Genomic DNA, 17,661 nt, shown 5'->3' with positions numbered 1-17,661 from the left:
ATGTAATATCATAATCAAACCCTAGTGAAACAAAGGCATAAATAAAGGGATCTATTTGTCAGGATAATGCCAGAGGAAAGTAATGTATCTGAGATGGGAAAAGGATGCTCTGACAAGGAACATAAACTTGTGAATCCTGTCTAGCATCAACAAGGACAACAAAAATATTCACATCTGGAAGACTGAGAATTCAATAGTTGAAAACAGTTTATTTATTAGAGCTCAGCTCTGCAAAGTACTCATTGGAAGCCAAAAAAAATAGCAAGGTTTTGTACATGTTTAAAAAAAAAAAAAAAAAAGAAGAGAGCACATACATTTGTAAATCTCTGAAGGAAAGTTATACAGATCGCTGCCAACAGATAATGAAGTTACAAAATAAATTTTATATATATACCCAGTCTCTGTATTAAGAAAAGGTCAAGCCTAGAATACAGGTTTCAGAGTAGCAGCCGTGTTAGTCTGTATTCGCAAAAAGAAAAGGAGGACTTGTGGCACCTTAGAGACTAACAAATTTATTTGAACATAAGCTTTCATGAGCTACAGCTCACTTCATCGGATGCATTCCGATGAAGTGAGCTGTGGATCACGAAAGCTTATGCTCAAATAAATTTGTTAGTCTCTAAGGTGCCACAAGTACTCCTTTTCTTTTTCCTAGAATACCGGTTTCTCACAGAATATCTAAATATTCTAAGGTGTTAAAATGTAGTTAAGGTTCACAGTATCAGTAACTTAGGGTAAAAGACATTGCAGTGGTGTTGCAATTATCCCCAAACCAGGTGTTATCAACCCAGGAAATTCAGAAATAAGGTTAAGCTTAAAAGAAATCCAAACATATTCAGGATATGGAAATACAGTTAGAGCACTCAAACAATCTTAACTCTGCCCCCATATGATTATAATTAAGGTATTTTAGTGTTTCTGGTCCTAGAATAGATTAAATTGATTTTTTTAGGATACATTATTTTTTCCTCTTAATTCGCCTTCTCATTATGTCATAAGATAACTGGCTTTGCAGCACTGAAAAGTGCAAATCAGCTGGAATATATACCTCAGTTTCCCCCCATCCTGTCCTCCAAATTCTGCCTCTTGCACATATATTGCCCCCTATATTACCATGAACAATCCCTGCACCCTCCACTTCCTTCTGTCCTTCACATACCTCTGCATACACTTGCTGAAGTTTTCCGTTCCATCCTGCACCCCACATTCCCCAGCACACATACACATCATTTTCCCTTCTCTCTTGTCCAGTCCCATCCCTATTTTCAGTTTCCTCTTCTTATCCTCTCTGAGTAGATCTGAAGCAATGAACTGTTTTTGAAAATAAATGTTTAGGAGTAATGGTAATATTTTGACATTTTTCATAACTGAAAATTTATTTGACAGCAGAGGCTAGTGTATAAAAATCTTCTTTTGAGAAACTCCTGAAGAATTGCCTCTTTCAAAATAGCCTCCTTTTTCCATTATTCTCACTGGATCTGAAGTCACAGAGGTGCTCAACTAAGGTGCTCTCTTTCAAAATGGTCACCATCATCCATTGTTTGCAGTGAGAGTGAAATCAACATCCACAAGAGCAGCTTATGGCTTCAATCTAATTGAGAACAATGGGAGATAGATGTCCTTCTCAAAGTGGCTACCTAGCCATGGGCAAATTCTGACCTCAGTCCCATTAAGAACAATGAGAGATGACAGCCATTTGGAAGGGAACAGTTCTGTGTGGAATTCTTTGAAGGAGAATATTGTTTGTCGGGTCACAGAGAAACCTTCTGTTATGAAGAATGGTGACAAAAAATGACCATTAATCCTAAAACTTGTCTTTAAATGTAGCATATGCACACAATTTTAGTAAATTTTAACTATCAGAGAACTTTACTCCAAGAGTAAGTGTGATTATTTTGGGAAAGATAAACTGTATTCTTCACATGTAATAGAGACTGAATCTCTGCTTTAACTGCAGAATGCAGTGCAACCTTGACTATGGAACTATGAGCAGCACTTCTATAATACAGTAAATATAAAATAATAAATTTAAACACATCACAGTGACCAGAACATGAGCGAGCAAACTAGGCATAGTGCAGTCACATTTGCAATTACAACATGATTAATTTCCTAAAGAGATTCAATGTACAAAAGTACAAGATAATGGGCCTAAGCATAACATATTTTAGTGAAAACTTGTGTTGTGTAAGGTCTTGTGTGTTTATAGCTGCTTTCACAAAGCATGTGTACCACTTATGTTTCAGTTAAGCCCTGAAAATAGGGGACTTCAGTGGTGCACAGATCTTGCATTGGTTCTCTGCACAGAAGTGAATTTCTCCCTCTCTGACTAACAAATTTATTTGAGCATAAGCTTTCGTGAGCTACAGTTCATCTCTCGAAAGCTTATGCTCAAATAAATTGGTTAGTCTCTAAGATGCCACAAGTACTCCTTTTCTTTTTGCGAATACAGACTAACACGGCTGCTATTCTGAAATCTCCCTCTCTGGACATTTTACTATTTCTAACTTCCAGAGGTTAAGTATATTGTTGTTGTAGTTATGTCAGACCATCTATTGGTAGGAAGTAGCCCAGGGAAGGGAACTCAAACTTACTATAGGGAATTAGTGTTGCTTCCCACTGGGACTAGGGTTGCCATCTTTAGGATATTAGAGAAACATGGTAGGTGAGGTAATATCTTGTATTGGACCAACTTTGGTTGGTGAGAGAAAGGAGCTTTTGAGCTACACAGAGCTCTTCTTCAGGTTAAATAGGCATCTGCTTGCAGCATGAAGTATACACTTGGCTTGGAGAGAACACATCTAAAACTCAAAACCATTTTCTTTAATAGACCCTTTCCAGAGCTCTTAACAATGCCAGAAAACTTGAAAATATTTGGAAAGTTATTCTCTCATAATTTATCAAGATCTTTTCAACATCTAAACTCCAGAATGGTAGTCCTAACCTGTGGCTTGACCTGAAAACTCACAAGAACAGTGAAAAGTAAACAAAACCATGACCAGGCAGATGGAAGTTATATATCCAAGCAAGCATTGCACCAGCTTAGTTACCAAAATAAATTCCTTTGCATTTTAATCCAATACTCTGTACTTTTTGCATGCTCTCTCTATAGTAAATCAGAAGTGATTAGCTGACATCTTTGTAAAACAACAATCCAAAAATTATTACAAATACATAATGAGGTAAAGAGGAATTAACTGCCATTTTGTTCTCCATATCCAAAGTCAGCACAAAACATCTAAGAAACTTCAATCTGGGAAACAATGGAATTAGAACACTCCAGCCTGGATCACATGTAGCACACAGGTCCCTATCTGAAAGCTGAAATGGAGATCTTTTCTGCAAAACTGTCATTTGGAATGGTCAGTCTGGCACAGCTGTCCAAGTGAATTGTTGTTATTTAGTAGCAGTATATGGCAGCACCCAGCCAAAATCAAGGTCTCAAAGGGGCAGTCTCTTACCCCAGGTCCATTTCACCTTACATCTCACACTAAAGGCAACACTTGTAGCCAATTCTATAATAAACTATATAAAGATTTATTAAGTAGGAGAAAGAAACCAGAAAGTTATTGACAAGGGTAAAGCGGGTTAACACATACGTTACAATCTTAAGTTTCAAAAAATAATAGAAGCTTCTGTAATAAACAAGCCATATACATCCTTTAGGGCTAACCCACCCTAAGCACTGAGGATCTCTTGGTTATGTCCAGTAAACCTTGACCCCAGAATCCAAGCAGCATAGAGAAACAGTTCCTTCTTGTTAGGGGGCTTTATCTCCCACAGATCTGCAAACCCAGCTGACGAGAGGAATCCACTTGCATGACTCTTCTTCGGGGGGGGAGGGCAAAACAACAAACACCTTTTGTCCTCTTTATCATCCTACAATAGTCCATCTGCTGATGATAGACCTTTCCTGTTAGGCAGCACGTAATACCTTCAATTGCAGATCAGCACTTCACACTAGTTAATGACTCACTCCTGTCTGATGATTTACAGTCAGAGACTTACAGTACAATCACTCAAATATTATCTTACAGTACGGGATACAGGTACTATAAGTGAGATTAATGCATGCAACAACTCACAAGCATTAAATGTCTAAACATGAAACACATTCTTATCATTCTAATACCTGATTTAACAATATTTACACAAACGTGAGCTAGACGGATTCCAACTATGCATTTGTCAGGGTTCCCTGAGGCAGGGGGACCTTGGCAAGAGCTGACACAAAGTCCTCCAGTGTCACAAATGCGACAAGAAAAACAGAAAATTATCCCACACAAGTAGGATGTTTATTTTCCTGTACACCATTCCATCCTCAGTATAAACTAGGAGAGCCTGCTCAGGAAAACACTGAAACCACGGTGGTGTGTCTAGCCAAACTGAGGATTATGTACAATAAATCAGTGACCCTGATTCAGCCATAGTGGAGAGTAGTGGCTACAGGGAGACAGTTGCTGTTCCTTGATTCTGAGTTGACCAACCCTAGCGCAAGTTGGGGCTGAGTTTTTACTTTGCTAGGGGTATGTCTTCACTAGCAATGTTAAAGCACTACTGTGGCAGCACTTTAATGTGGCTGTGTAGTCCCGGCACAAGCTGTAAAAAAACATCCCCATGAGGGGAGTAGCTCCCAGCACTGCAAGTGCAGCTCCCAGCACTGGTGCACTGTCTACTCTGCCACTTTAAGGTGCTGAAACTCGCAGCTTCACAGAGGTGTTTTTCATACCCCTGAGTGAGAAAGTTGCAGCACTGTAAAGTAGACCAGGCCTAAATCATAGATCCATTGGTTTCAAGTTCAGAAGAGGCCATTGTGGCCATCTAATCTGACTGCCTGCATAACATAACCCAAAGAATTTCATCAAGTGATTCCTGCAGCAAGCCAAGAACTTCTGGAAATCAAGCCCATAAAAAGTGACATTGATCCTTACAATTTCTTTAACATTAGCACCACTGTTAATATTAAATCATTATCCATAATGGCTTCTCATTTTTGGTGAACTATAAAGACTCTTAGTGACACTTTGTGTAGTGCCTTTCAATCAGGGAGAATCAAGCTAATTTACAAACATCTAATTAATTAAGCCTCACAATACCCCTGTCATTTTCAAGATGTGGAATCTGAGAAACACAGGGAGAAGGCCATATCTAGTGAAACTCACCTCACACACCAAAGTCCAGCAAAAGGCCTATGTATTACTTAAGTCCTCAACATAGGGTTTAAGTGGGATTCAAGTGATGCATATGCCCACTGCACAGGGATGAATTTCACCCAGGTCACAGCAGAGCCAGGAATAGAACCTAGAATTTCTGAGTCCCAGGAAAACTTACACAGGAAAACTATTACTTATTTTTATTAGTATGAATGGCTACATTAATTTGATTTTTACTCCTATAAAATAATACTATCATGAGAGGAGAGAGCCCAACATTTTCCTTCACTGAAAAGTTAACATAAAGTTAGAGTCTGAAAAATGTATGCTTCCAGAGAAAGCATTACATACCTGTCTAATTCAGCCATATTTTTGAGGTTAAATGATGCAAAGATAAAAAGCTGACCTTGTAAAACAAAAGTAAATAGCAACCGAAGAGCTCTCATTCATATTCACAAGTTAAAACCATCAGCTTTGAGACCCATACATTTCACATCTTATGAACTTGTAACAGTAATAAATTAACAGGTTAAGAGAGGACTAAGCATATCCCAGGGCACCCATAACCTTTGAAAATGTTTGCTTTATTTATGTCACAGTTAGGAAAAACCTTAACTGTTTTCTAAGTTTTTAAAGGATATGAATCCATCCTCAAATCAATACTTCTATATTGTCTATTATATGAATTATTCTTTTTTGTAATGCATTTTATGACATGAATAATATAACAATATTATTTGTATTGCTTCCAATCAAGATCCCAGCCACCTGGTGCTAGGTGCTGTGCAAACTCTAAAACAAACATAATCCCTGCTCCAGGGAACTGAACATTGAGCAATCTGTCTTTTCTGTGAGTTTACTTAACCCGTTGTTGGCAGCCTCAGCAGAAAGAATAAGAATTTAATAGGTAAAGGGACTCCCTTCTAAGGGAGGTAGTCCCTTTAGGTTAGGTTTTAGGAATACTGGTGGGGAAGTTTGTACTGCTGCTGTACCTATTCTGCGGATATATAAAACTCTTCAGTTTCCAGGGCTGTCAGTCCAGCATCTTTCATCAGCCCTAGCTTCATTTCAAAAAAGTTTTTTAAAAAGAAAAGAAAAACAAGTTGTATTTAGGAATATTAAATTGAATTAGAAATATTTGTGACATCTGTTGGATTAATTCCATTAAACTCATTAGAGTCAGTACAACTACAATAAATACAAAATTAATACCAAGGTTTTTTTAAGGTTACATTAAAATAATATTTGAGATCTGTCTTAATCTGGCAAAAGGCAGGAAACTAAGAGTTAAGATCACAAATTGTCTTTAATTCATTAGTGGCTGAAGTTTATAGGCAATGATAGGACAGGTGCAGGACAGTCCATAACTTTGTACATAGTACCATGTATATTAGAGGAGAGGAAGCCCGGTTTCAGAGTTAAGCATGGAATTAGAAGTCAGGAGGTTGAGTTTTATTCCTGGCTTGGACCCAGATGTTCTGCGTGACTTTTGGCAAGTTACTAACCGGCTCTGTCATCTGTTTCCCCATTTTACAAATGGGGACAATGTTATCTACCTCACAGAGAAGTCAGGAGGCTTAATTCATGGATGTCTGTAAAATGCTTTGAGATTTTGGATGGACATTCAATAGAAGGGCAAAAAATTATTGTGTAAACTAAACTACCTGTTCCTAATCATAGAAATACAGCAGAGACTACTTTTGCCTGCTGATACGGGTGGGACACAATGTAAAGGGACAGGGACATGTGACTGCCCCACATGTCGCCCCTGGGAGGAACTTCTGGCCCACCCCACTCCAGCTTGCTACGCACTAAATCTCCTAATAGACAAGCCTGTAGATTTAACTCTGAATTTCCTGGATTCCCTCCATTCTCCCTTCTTTACAATTTTAAGCAAGGCTCTTAATATTATTGTAATTCATTTCCTAGGAAGTTCTCCCCAACGGGAGAACTGTATACCTGTCTTTCCCATGTTTCCATTCATGATATCCCACTCAGAAGTGCCAAATGACAGATCCCAATCTTTTGGTTCAGCGGAATGGACAAGATACCATTTGGAGACAGTCAGAGCTGATCTATAACCAGCCAGAAGAATTGCTGTTGAATGACACTTTTCAAAAGCTTTTGCTCTTGACTGGTTTGCATTTTGTTTTTTCAAAGTACCATAATATCATAACATCAAAATCATCACAAAGTCATTACATCAAAAGTCATTACATCCATGTCTCAGCCAAATTATATTGCTTTAATTTGTTTTGAATTTTACAAGATCAACTAATTTACAAATTCCCCAGATGAATTATTTTTAATTTGGAATGTACATCCAAGTACTGCATATAGCTTGATATACTGAAGCCAAAATACCATTGATTCAATGGAACAGAACTGATCCACCACTGACTTTGGTGGAACAAAACTGAGTCCTATGTCTCTTAGCCAGATTTAAAGCAGCTAGACAGGTGAAATGCTTTCTTCTAAATTCAGATCTGAATCTTTTACTGATGAATACAAAATATGCTGTTATCTCAGTGCTAAATCCTGATGACAAGAAAGATGAATCAAGTTTGAGAATTTATTCAGCATTGCTAATTGAACTCATTCCTGGAGGCCTGGGAAGCACTAAACCACTGGAGTGTAACCGTGAAAATTAGTGATTTGAATAGAAGAATCATGAACTTTGGAAAAGAAAACATTACCCATCGGCGGCACTCACAGAATGACTCCTTACAGAAACTAAATAAGATTAATGAAGGTGAAGTCAAGACAAACAACAGCTTTTAAAGGCCTCTGTCTTATTTTCTAGAGTGTAGAAAGAAAAAAATGGAAAAGAAAAGAGTACCCACGGAAAAATAAATCCATCATTATCTATGCATTAAATAAATAATACAATCTATCCAAAAAACTCAGACTCCTCAAGTGCTTAAAAAGCACTGAAAATTTTTCACTTGAATCCATTCTAGGGACAACTGGCAGAAGGCATAAATATATACATAAATACATAATACTTAATAAATACATGATTGCACTCACAAATTAGGTAATTAGATAGGCAAGTGCAGTCATTTTGGACTCACAATTTTGTGTCTGCAATCAATTGTGTGTGCAAAATTGCAGATGCAAAATCAGAGGTCAGGCTTTGGCCATTTTAAAAATATGGGCCACACACCATGTAACTGTAAAATGGAGTTTGGTATATACTTTCATGTAAGGGATTTATAGAAGGAAACAAAGGTGGATCACAGCAGAGTTCCACCCATAATAATCCTGGTCACTGATGAGTAACATTATAAGGAATATCCTTTCCTTAACAGGTAATTATGCAACAGCTTCACTTTATAGAGCCCAATGTTCTAATAAGCAATCACAACAACCAGAGAGGTACAACACTCTGCCCCAATAAATTGATGCAATGACTCAATAGGAAATAAAAAAAAAAATAGTCACATCAACAAGGTTTCTTCCTCAACAGCAAATGTTTATAGTAACAAGAAAGTATAGAGAGAAAGTCCTATGTTCCAGTTTGTGACAACAGAGATCAGTCACATTGTACCATCATCTAAATTATTCCTTCTAAGCTCTCCAGGGCAGCCATTGTATTTATGTTTGCATTTTGTCAGCACTGAGTATGCTGCTAGTGCAGAATATTACTATTATCTTTGGTACTTCTATGACTTCCCATTACCATAGTATCTGAGTGCCTCACAATCTTTAATTATTTATCCTGACAATACACCTGTGCTGTAAGGAAGAGCTATTATGCCATTTTACAAATGGGGAACGGAGGCCCAGAGGGTATGTCTACACTGCAGCTGGGAGCATAGGCGGCAAGTTATATGGCCCCACAGTGCCCGTGCTCCACCAATATTTAGGAACGTGGGCCTGGCATTTAGGAATGTTTGGGTTTACTGCACTTCGGGGGTCCCGCGCTTCAGGGGGATGTGGGGTCCAGGGCGGCCTGGAGGGTTAGCGGGGGGCCTGGCGCTGGCAGCAGCAAGTGACCCGGCCCCAGCTCACCCCACCCCGAGCTCACCCCACCCCGCCAGCCCCCAGCGTTGCTTGGAGGAGGGGGTGGAAGCTGGAAAAAGGTGGGATGAGGCGTGGGGGAAGGGGCGGAATGGGGATGCGGAGGGTGCGGAGCAGCGGTGGGCTGGGGCTGAGTTGCTCGCTGAAGTGCGGGGCCCCTGAAGGCCCAGGGCGGTTGCCCCGGTCTGTCCTCTGGACGGGACGGCTCTGGGTCCAGGGCAGCCTGGGGGGTAAGCAGGGGGCCTGGCACCAGCAGCAGCAAGTGACCTGGCCCCAGCTTGCCCCTGCTTTTCCCCTACCCCCCCCATTCCACCCCTTCCCCCAAGTCCCTGCCCCCACCTCTTTCTGGCTTCTGCCCCCTCCCATGAGTGATGTTGGGAGCCAGCGGGGTGGAGCAGAATGGGGCAGGCTGGGACCAGGTCGCTCGCTGCTGCAGGCACCAGGCCCCCACTAACCCCCCAGGCCCTCACGTCCCCCTGAAGCATGGGGCCTGGGGTGGTTGCCTCAGTCCGTCCTATGGACAGGATGGCTTTGCTTGGACTCGTTCTGGGCACCTCCAAAAATTATTCAAACCTGGAGCCCATGGCTGGGAGTGAGCGTTCCAACCTGAGCAGACAGATGTGTGCTTGCAGGGTTCGAGCTAGTATGCTAAAAATATCAGAGTGGATGTTGCAGCTCAGGCAGGAGCTTGTGTTCTCAAGCTTACGGGGTCAGGTGCGCTTGAGAACCCGAGCTCCAGCCGAAGCTGCAACGTCCACATTGCTATTTTTAACAATGCTAGCTCGAGCCCCACTGGCATGAGTCTGTCCACCTGGGCTAGGAGACTTGTACCAAACTACAGTGAAGACATACCCAGAGAGACTAAATAACTTGCCCAAAGTCCTACCAGTCATGTGGCAGAGCAGGGAACTGAATCTAGGCCTCCCAAGTCCCAGGTTAGCACCCCAACTACTAGACCATCCTTTCACTCATTTGCTACTTATCAAATACTCCTAAGCTTGATGAAAAAAATGGCATGAATCTATCAACCATATTTCAGAATTACCCTCCAGCCTGAATACCCAACTCAACAGCAGCCAATTTCAGGCTATGTCCTGAATAAAGGCCTTTCCACCGCTGTGCTAAATCACAGGACCAACCAAAATAAATCCCAATATGGCTAATGCAGATTGGTAAACATGTCATTCTCTCAGCCAAATCCCTCATCTCTTTTACCTTATTATATGGCTGAACCAAGGCTTGATGTAGCTGATGACATCTTTCAAAGGACTGTTCTCAGATTTGAGAGTCTTCAGTGGCTGAGAAATAATAAGAAGGCACCTCCAACTTCTGGAGCCAGACTCAAGTAGCACCACATGCACATGCCTAAAACAATTAGTCTGCACTTTGGTGGAACAAATTAATATACAAACCTAGAAATTCAGTATTTGGATACACCTCATCTCTAAGGACAAAACTACTATTCTAAACTTCCAGGCTTATAAACCAGAGGGGCTCTCGTTAACTGCAATGGATATCTCCTGCAACAAAGTTTCTTTTTTAGAAGGGTAACCACTTTATTTATCAATAGGACTTGGCTTTTAGGCTTAAGAAATGCACAGATTTATCAACCCACAATATAAAACCCATCATCTTCATGACACGAATATTGTGGCAATAAAAGTATGTCAGCTTTTGAAATCCTGTACTACTCGGTTATCTGCTCCTGTGAGGCACTGCAGAGATCCCTTATCTCTGGAGGCCAAGGTCTGAATTCAGCAGCAAAACTCAGAAATGTGATCTCTGTCAGCCTTCACCTGACACTTACAAAACTAACACACACTGCCGCATAATTGACTGCTTTTGTTCAAAACCCATCAGATGACTGAACAAGCACAGCCATTTAATCAGACGGCTTTCTCTGTGATTTGGAAATATGGGAGAACTGAAAATAAAAACACCAACTATACCATTGGGGCTGCCAGTGCAAAATCCAGCTAAAAGCCTAGAGGACTGAAGACAATTAAAAATGGCTACTTCCATTAAAACTCTCTTTAAAGTCTAAGATATTTTAACTAGTGAGTCTCACTCTCTAGCTCTGTAAATTTAGTCCTTTTGTTTTTCTATTCAAAGCTGCTTTTTAACTTATATTACTTCCTCCCACCACTTGATTTCCAATCAGAAATGTTCACTTTCCAGAATACTAGCTGAATACTGTGAGCATTGGATTCAAAAAGAGATCATGAAGTTGGAAGGAAGGATTTGAACTGACACAGAAGGTTGCTCTGATATTCATCCAAAACCATGGTGAGGATTCTTCCTGCCAGAGGTAAGGCACATTGGCACACTAATGCAGAGATTGTTATTTGTATTACAGAAGCACCTAGAGGCTCCTGTTGAGACTGGGCCCTACTGAACAAACACAAAGTGAGAGAGTGCCCTGCCTTAAGAGCATACTGTCTAAATTGATAAAATATACAAAGGTTGTGGGGAATCAAATTAATAAAGAGTTGAAGTAACTTTCTTAAAAACAGTGACAGAAAAGAGAAGAGACCCCAGGTCTCCTAACCTCAATCTAGTGCTCTAACCACTGACAGAGATGTTTTCACAGAACAGTTCTTATTACTACTGTGCCTAGCCTATGACTACTGGATTTGAGTAAGATAGAGTCTTTTTTTTTCCACTGCTTCATTGGAAAGATGACCAAAATCTGAAGATATCCAGAGATATTCCCCAGTACCTAGTCTTACTACAAATAACTGCAAATGAATTAAAAGAGAAGGGTACATATATCTTTGCCAAAGAGATTAGTAGCTAAAACTGAATACAATTATTTCAGTCACTCAGTAAGGTGGGGAGTTGTGTTTGTTTTGTTAGTGTGTTGGTACACACATATCCAGGTACGTTCTTATAAATCAAAACTATAAAGGATGTTCATACTCCACATCTGAACATTTAGATACCCATTTCAGCATCTAACTACTCATTACAGATGCCAAAATGTTAATATAAGGGCTAATTTCTGCGCTCAGATTTCAAATCTGAGATTTGACATCTTACTAAGATGTCCACATTTAAAAATTGGGGCCCTATAAGCAAAAGATTCAATGGATCTTTCCCAGTAATTCTGTATTGGTTCCAGTCCTATTAGCATTGACTATGTTTCAGCTGTATAGTGTCTTTACCACAAGTAGTCTTAAAAACTGGATGCAGCGATGTCTTTCTGGACTCAAAAGAAAATAAAACTCATCAATAATAATATGAAAAGTGATTTTAGGGAAGTTTGCTGTGGCTGTATTAGAGTCATACTATCCAGCAACAATAACTGTAATTATGAGGACTCTACTTCTCTCACTAGAGCACTTGGTATGCCATATACCACAGAGTGCCAGCTATCCATCATCCCAGAAAAGTTACCCTCCTCCCACATGCTGCCTACTCCTGTTAATTTGATTAAGCAGGTGATGCCTGCATTAAGTGTTTTGGCACAGAGCATTTTGCTTTGTAGCAGTCTAGTTTATACTTTGTTTCACTGAGATCCTGTTGTAAAATTTGACCATGATGGTTTTAGAAAGGTTTATTAAATTGGTGGTTACTGTAAATAGGGTCTCTAAGGTTATATTTAGTTTTTGTGCATGTGCTCTTTAGGAGGATTTTAGAAAGCAGGATTTTTTTAATTTACTTTGAGAAGTATGGGACCTCTCACTAGCTATCTTGGAATTCTTAATTTAGGATTTAAAGACTTAAAATACTATGAAATAATATAAGGCAATAAAGTACTATATTACTCTAATGCTTCTAGTATAAATACTGTCCAGATTCAACTTATTACACAGCTGTAAACATGCAGTATCTACATTGATATTAATGAAATTACTCCGGATTATACTTATGTACAGTAACTGAAAGCAAGATTTGGTCCATTACATGTAATGATTTACTTGATTCAAGGTAGACAGGCTTAGGACAGGTAACAAAGGTGATTGCCACTATGTGTGGAGAGGGCATATTTAAAAGAATGTACGTAATGTTATTTACTAAAGGATGGTGGAGGGGAGTAAGAAGCTATTTGTTTTATTAAAATGTATTGAAGAATTGGCTGGTTTATTGAATCACAATGTGAGATTTTGGGGGATGAAGAATTATGCGTAATCTTTGCTCTTCTAGTTTAGATATCGCTAGAGATACCATGACAGTAGATAGGAACCTGGATTCAGTAGTAAACTTTGTGATAAAGTTCCTCCTCTGCTTGGTGGGTCCTGCGCTTATTGGTGGATTTGCTCACCTCAGAGATTCATGGCAGCCCTCAGTTTGGCCACTTTTGCTAATGGCTCAAACCTGCCGTTCACTCAGCTAACCTCATCCCTGGTCAGCATGGGGAAAAGGAAGGAGAACAAACCCCGTAGTCTCTGCTGATCCACCTAGTGGGTCAGGGGACAGGCCAGGGACCTTCCCCTTTGGTAGGAGCCACAGTTCAGGTCAACTCCTCTTATATACAATAGGGCGGAACCCGGGGACACCCTCTACTCCAGATTCCAGCCCAGGGCCCTGAGGATCACAGCTGTCTACTGTGTTTCTTGTAACAGCTGTGAGACAGCTACAACTCCCTGGGCTACTTCCTCATGGCCTTCTCTCAACACCTTCTTTATCCTCACCACAGGACCTTCTGCCTGATGCCAGATAGCGTTTGTACTCCTCAGTCCTCCAGCAGCACACCCTCTCACTCTCAGCTCCTTGCGTGCCCCTCACTGACTGAAGTGAGGTCCTTTTTAAACCAGGTGCCTTGATTAGCCTGCCTGTCTTAATCAATTCTAGCAGCTTCTTAATTGGCTCCAAGTGTCTTAATTAGCCTGCCTGCCTTAATTGGTTCCAGCAAGTTCCTGATTGTTCTGGAACCTCCCCTTTTACCTTACCCAGGGAAAAGGGACCTGCTTAATCTGGGGCTAATATACCTGCCTACTATCACTCGCCTGCAGCCATCTGGCCTGACCCTGTCACAACTTTAATATACAAAGATTCCTGCTTGTTTCTATTCTGATGAAAAATAGCAGATAACTCTACATTGGGTCAGTGTTTTGATTATTTTATGGTAACAAATTTCTTTTCTAACTTTCCCTGGTTTTTCACTGACCTTCACTGCTTTTTGAAAAACAGAAAATACATAAGTATGTTTCTTTTTGATCTTTTTGTTTTTGTTACAAAGCTAAGAGTATTTTAGCATGGGCATGAATTTAGCAGATGTACCCTGAAGGATTCCTTCCAGCATCTTAGCTCTTCAAATGAAATGGATGTTGCAGCTTTCTGAACTGTTGCATGCATGTGGCCTTCATGAAGACATTTGTTAAGCAATATCACCAGGATCCATGATATTCAATAATAAGATGAGAAGAAATAATAGCAATGGCAAACACCTGAGCTTTGGATTATGGAAGCAATACACTGCTTAAAAAGAACTGGGATTTGCCACAAGAGGTTTACTCCAAAGTAACAGAAGAAAAAGAGCTTAATCATTAAAAATATACAAAAATAATAATACACTTGGACTGTTAAGCAGTTTCTTAACTATTCTCTGAATAGCTCTACTATACTCCAGCTAAGAGAAGCTCTCAAGTTCTGGAAAAACTTTCAGTGTTTGAGTACTTTTAAATAAAATATTCTTACCTAGCAAGCACATTTTTATGTCCTTGAGAACAGCAGCAAGACAAATGTATCAATGTGCTCTTGGAATTAATAAGCACAGGATAATAACGATGATAATATAATGCCTAGCAAGATAGATTCTTCTGAAACTGCATAGTTTTACTAAACCTGAAAAGGCCAATGGGACAGCTGCATCATTTTATAGAAGTCTGTACTGTCTTGTGAGCCTGCCACACAAAACAAAAAATAAATTAATAATAATAAAAAACAATACTTTGCACTTCCATATTATCTTTTAGACAAGAATCCTAAAAGATTTAACAAACATGAAATTAAGCTCTCAATAGCTCTGTGACCAACAGAAGTATTATTTTAAAATTTTACATTTTACAGATAGGGTGACTGAGGCAGACAGAAATAATGTGGCTTTCCTAATTTCACAAAGGAAGTCTTTGTATGCAGAGCCCATATTAAAACTTCTGATTTCTAATTCTCTGCTTTAGCTACAAAACCATTTTTTTCCTCAAAAGAAGATCATATTCTTCAAGACCATTCTCACTAAACTTTTTATCCAGAAGGAGTTCAGAGACTTGATGATTAGAGGTATGATAAGACTTCTATATGAGGACAGGTTGAAAAGATCAGGACTTTCATTTAGAAAGAAGATGAATAAGATGGGGCTTAACAGAAGTACAGTTATATAAAATAATGAACAATAGGGAGAAGTCAGGCTTTCTCTCTGTTATAATAAAAGAATGGTAGGACTTCCAGTAAAAATAAAAGACAAATTTAAAAGATTTTTTTCCAAAACACGTAAGAATTCACTGTATCCGCAAAAAGAACAGGAGTACTTGTGGCACCTCTAAGGTATGGCATCTCCTATATTTCCATGGTATCACACTGAGAGCTCTTCCAAATCAGTACCCACCTGTAGAACGCTATTAATAGTTTTCTCTAATAGTTTCATTTTCAAATTTAGTAATTGTTTACTAAACTGTTTTTAATTGGGAGGGCAATGACTGTGGAATACGAAGGTCTAACCTGTGTGAAAAACATCACTGAAGATCAAGCATTTAACAAAGTTTCGGTAGGCTTTACAATGTCCTGCAGGGGGGGGAAATGCTTCTAAAATATGTGCAGGCCATTTAGAATGGAAACTGACCTTTGTCACCTGAAACTTTGGGACTCTCTTCATATGGAAAATACATTCTTTTGGCTGATTTGGATTTATTTGATTTGAAGATCTACCTAATTTATTACCTGAATTACCTGAACGTTTTTGCAGAGTGCTTTGAGGGGAACATGAAGCAAACTCCTTCAAATTGCAGATGTTTGCAATACTTCTCAAATGCATTGGAAAAACTAAAAAGCACAACTCTTTAGTTCCCTGCTCCATGCCATCAACAATATTTTCTTTAAGATCATCCCCAACAGAATAGTAAGTTTATTCTCCTTTCAGTCTACTCAGACAAGACAGATTTGTTTTAGGGGAGATGTTTAGTTTGTAATGTATAGTGCCCATTTAAAAGTTGTTTACATATCCTCTGTATTTCCATTGAATACATCCGATGAAGTGAGCTGTAGCTCACAAAAGCTTATGCTCAAATAAATTTGTTAGTCTCTAAGGTGCCACAAGTACTCCTTTTCTTTTGCGAATACAGACTAACATGGCTGCTACTCTGAAAACATCTCCTATGTAGGTTTTCCAGAGGCTTTGGTGGTGTTATGAGATATATTTCATAGCATGTAAGAGTGAGCTGCTTAAATTACTATGCAAGTCCTTGTAACTGCAAGTTACAATGCAGCAAGGCTTGCATTTCTTATAGTGGTTCAGAGTAGGCAGCTGGGTTAGTCTGTATCCGCAAAAAGAAAAGAGTACTTATGGCACCTTAGAGACTAACAAATTTATTTGGCATAAGCTTTCGTGAGCTACAGCTCACTGCATTCGATGAAGTGAGCTGTAGCTCACGAAAGCTTATGCTCAAATAAATTTGTTAGTCTCTAAGATTCTTATAGTGCTAGTCCATATTAAATACTGCTTTTCCATGCGTGACTTGGCTCTCCTTCCCCAAAAGTCACACTTCTTTCTTTTCAAACCTTTTTTACCTTGGGAGAGAGAAACTGAGAGGTATAAAGAAACATTTAGATAGTATATGCTTTGACTGTAAGTCAACCTAACTTTCAGTTCCTAAGGAACTATGATGTGTATTTTATGTGCAGTATCATAAAATAAAGACTTTACCAAAAAGTGGTTTCTAAAGGTATTCAAAAACATACAATTTCCTGAAAACATTACTAACTTTCAAACAATTCAAGAATTATAAGTATTTTATGTTTTATTCTGATGGGTGATTATATCAAATGTAACATAATCTTGTTAGATGCCAAAGGTTGCTTTAGTAATTATTATTTTATTAAGCTCTGTAATAAATACTAAAGTAAAATCTTCCTCAGGGACCAGATAAGAAATTCAAGGAGGACCACATAAATTGGTGATAATGCAGCAGGAATAAGCACAGGTGGAGTCAGATTACTCCAAAAATCAATAGTCAAACAAATAAAAAAAATCAACAGAAAACTCGTCAAGGTTCATCCCACCCCAATGACCCAGATGGTTGGGACTGTACTGAGTTTGCCAAAATGGCTTAAGGTCCAAGCATCAGGTCACTCTTTGAAACAAAGTTCAATTCTCAACACACTCTCACCTTTTCCTTCTTTGGAGGTAGATACACAAAAAAATTATGTGAATTGTGTCCACCTTCAGACAAGAGCTGAAAAAACAAACAAATTGCTTTGCTCTGCAGTGACTTTAGAGAACCTATGACACTTTTCAAAACAGTAGCAGTTTACTCCCATGTCTTTGGCT

General features: G+C 39.2%; 1 protein-coding gene and 1 long non-coding RNA gene across 2 annotated transcripts in view; one reads left to right on the top strand and one right to left on the bottom strand.

Moving 5' to 3' along the window:
- LOC122460505 overlaps positions 1 to 11,507 on the top strand; it is a 64,690-nt gene extending 53,183 nt beyond the window's left edge. The window contains exon 3 of the long non-coding RNA XR_006281848.1: positions 11,355 to 11,507. This is a non-coding gene — a long non-coding RNA (uncharacterized LOC122460505). The remainder of the gene's footprint in view (positions 1 to 11,354) is intronic.
- WT1 (WT1 transcription factor) overlaps positions 1 to 17,661 on the bottom strand; it is a 137,768-nt gene that overhangs the window by 101,534 nt on the left and 18,573 nt on the right. The window lies entirely within an intron of this gene.

The sequence above is a fragment of the Dermochelys coriacea genome, chromosome 6 (genome assembly GCF_009764565.3).
Source record: "Dermochelys coriacea isolate rDerCor1 chromosome 6, rDerCor1.pri.v4, whole genome shotgun sequence".
Taxonomy (NCBI): domain Eukaryota; kingdom Metazoa; phylum Chordata; order Testudines; family Dermochelyidae; genus Dermochelys; species Dermochelys coriacea.
This window is presented reverse-complemented; position numbering and strand designations above follow the sequence as displayed.